At 39.0% G+C, this 3,401-nt stretch overlaps 1 long non-coding RNA gene across 1 annotated transcript; it reads right to left on the bottom strand.

Moving 5' to 3' along the window:
* Positions 1–2,374: 2,374 nt before the first annotated feature.
* LOC109590945 (uncharacterized) lies at positions 2,375–2,672 on the bottom strand. Its single transcript, XR_002189579.1, has 2 exons — positions 2,637–2,672; positions 2,375–2,582 (listed from the first exon to the last, which is right to left on the bottom strand). It is a non-coding gene; the product is annotated as an uncharacterized LOC109590945 (long non-coding RNA).
* Positions 2,673–3,401: the final 729 nt, after the last annotated feature.

The following is a 3,401-nucleotide window of genomic DNA, read 5'->3' as shown; positions in this document are numbered from 1 at the left end:
GTAGATTAGAACATGGCCTTCAAAAATTATGAACAGATTTCTCTAAATCTTACTTGATGAAGAGTTATACTTACTTGAAATTGTTGAGGTCACTCGTTTGTGCAGCGCTAGAGCAACAACTTGCTGGGTTATAGGTACTAAAGTACCTATATTATCTCAAATATACAAAGGCAGCAACTTTTTTTGTCAGCAAGTTTATCATATATTGCTGATTAGTAAAGAAAAAGTGAAGCTTCTTTCTCACATGGTCTTCTTGCTGCCACTCATTCCAGTCATGGAATGCCACACCTTTCAATCTACATGCATGGGAGGGGCTGGAGCTGCATGCATGTATGTGCTGCATTGCTGCTACTTCTGCAGGTATTCAAGAGCAAGTGCAACTGTAGGAAGCTAGTGTTGAGCAGACTCTCTTCATGCTGCTAATCAAACAGTTATTGAAGTGCGGGCATGCACCATAGCAGCTATAGGGGCGAGGCCATGCACCGTAGGTGTCTCGTGATTGTTAATGAATAATTATACAAAACTCATGGAACATTGTATGTGGGTAATTTGTGACTCATGTGATACAGAACTTTATTAAAAATGATAATAAATAACATGAACCTACACACACACACACACACACACACTCATGTCACATTAGCTTATGTATAGATACATGTACCCCGGTACATATACAAACATCACACACACACAGATATATGATAATACTAACACACACATAACATGCACATTATAGATACACGTCACATACACACGTCATACATTCATAAATTCTCACATACATTATATGCACTATCATACACAGACACATCATAATGTATGTATTAGTACACACACACACGTCACATATAGACACACGTCACCATCACACACAAACACATGACACACAGAGACACACTAACAAACACACTTAATTATTAACAATCTGTTTTATGTACATTTATATAAATTATTCAGTTTGAAATACTCATCAACTATTGTGTATCAATGATGAGAATTACTAACCTGATGAAATCCTGTAATAATGTATCTCATTACATCTACCATCAGCTGAATACTGAGCATCAGGTTGTTTTGGAGTATTGATAGAAGAGTAGTTCCTTCCTCCAATTATTAAAAGATAGTCTTCACCATCAAAATTAGCTGATATTATTCCACAGTAGGCCTTCATCATTGGATCACGATCAGAACTAGAAGGAGACAGTTCCCTCCACTTCAATGAATCCACATTGAAACAATGTAAGCTGTTTTGATCAATAACTTTACGCCCACCAAAATAATATATGTCCTTTCCTATGGCGACAGATGAGTAGCCCCTGGTACCTGGTGGTGGGGTACCAGTAGTAGGTTTCTGGTCCCAACCACCAGTTGGTAAGTGATACACCTCCATCACATCATAGTCTACTCCAGACCCCTCCCCACCCCACATATATAGGTAGTCTCCTACCTTTATTGTGGAGTGTCCCCATCTCTCCACTGGTTGATAGTCTATAGAGAACAAGAGGTACCAGTAACAGAGTAACCGTAGCAGTAATATAGTGATGAGTTAGAATAAGGACAGGATACAGAGGAGTAAAGTAAGTGAGAGAGTAAGAGAGACAAAGAATGAATGAAAGAGATACAAAGAGAAGAGAATAGTGGCCCTCACTTTTAGATGCCATTCTTGCAAAATACCAGCCCCACCCAAACCATAGATATTAGAGTATTGAGTTTCTGGAAAAGATGTATGAACTACAAGTCTGAGAATACCCTAGTTCCACGCAGCTCAAAGCGCTTGATTGTTCTATCCTTGCTACTTTGTTGTAAAACAAGAGACATTTTAGTAAAAGGTACAGAACATCAGAAAAGAGGTCCCGCTTGACACCCGCTGTTAGTAATGAATGAAACAGTTTGTTACTTTTGAATAACTGTATGAAATTTGGATTGATAAATATAGAAGTTATAAGGTATTTTATGCATATTTTTGTTGATTTTTTGCAACTACTGGGACCAAGTTATGAACAGAGAAATGTGGACCTCTCCCGTTGCTAAGGAGAAACTAGGATGCGGGAAGTGATAACTTCAACCTCCATTGGTTTATACAGGCCGCCCACGCAGTTTCCAATCGCTTTATAGATATAGACCCATTGCACGTGACGTCACAGAATAATTTTAATATCCTGTCGGCCATCTTGGAGGACAACTGGAGGCTGAATGCAATGGAGTTCAATGGAGGCCTTGTTGTTTTGGAGACTGAAAAGGCTGCAGCAAGCAATTTACAAGGAAAATCACCTCTATAGGTTGTTACTTGTCCTTCCAAGGCAAGAAGTGAGCATTGGAAGAATATAGCAGTGAATAGTCAAGAATGTGAAGAGAAAGTAGAACTAGAGAGTTGAGAGAGGCAGTTTTACTCATTCTTACAGAAATAAAAGTCAATTTATTAACAAATTTGAATGTATATAATCATTATTTATGCTATTGTCTTGAAGTAACAGCTCACTGATCAAAATAGTGGGACCTCAATACGGGCCGAGTTTCAGCCGCCTGCTACTGATCATCAGGCAGCCAGTAGTCAGCCTGTTCCTTATGTAGAGTAGTTCCTAAAGGAAGGTAAATATGCTATTTGGCAGTATGAGACTGAAATTAAGACTCACCATAACTCTACTCACCATAGGCGGCTGCAGGATTTCACTGCAAGTAGGGCAAAGGTGTGGCTGAAAGTGGGAGTGGCCATAAAGTAGGTGTGGTTATAACCACACCCACATGTCTTGTTCTTGAGTTTTAAGACTGTTAAGAGCTCTATTTCAGCATTTTGTGAAAAAATCAAGCTAAAAAAGGCTCTGAAATTCTCAATCAAGAGTTACTCTGCCATTCTTGTGTTCAAGAGGAGAAAATTCAGTACCTAAAAGACCTCTATCAATGATAGAGTATCAGTAGCTAGGTGATTTAGCTGTTGAATGAGTCCTAGCTGACTAATAATGAAGCTGCTATTGTGATGGAGTCAGTTATTCTAGCTGCAGCCTGTTTACTGTAGATTATGCCTTCCTGAAGTGGCCATAGATATGGACCTATGAAGTGGTTGACTGGCTTCCTGTGATTAAACCATGCAGTTAGCAGCTTATTCTCCATTAATTATCACTTTGTTGAGCAAAATAATATAGTTTTTGTGATTAAAATAGCTATATTCCATGTAATAACTACTAATTAATTATTAATTAACTGCTAATTATGATGATGTCATCTTCCGGTAAGAAATTCTAGTAGGGCATTGCCCTCATTGCCTGCCCCTGCAGCCGCCTATGCTACTCACCATGGAATTCGTTATCACTGAGCTATCTGTCTGGCCGGCAGTCGAGGCTCGCCCCGGCCTAATATGAACTTCAAATTGACCAAGTAGGTTAGATTTAAGCTCTAAACCA

The sequence above is a fragment of the Amphimedon queenslandica genome, unplaced genomic scaffold (genome assembly GCF_000090795.2).
Source record: "Amphimedon queenslandica unplaced genomic scaffold, v1.1 AMPQUscaffold_9239_Cont18802, whole genome shotgun sequence".
Lineage (NCBI taxonomy): Eukaryota > Metazoa > Porifera > Demospongiae > Haplosclerida > Niphatidae > Amphimedon > Amphimedon queenslandica.
Note: the sequence above shows the minus strand (reverse complement) of the source record. Positions and strands in the feature narration are given on the sequence as shown.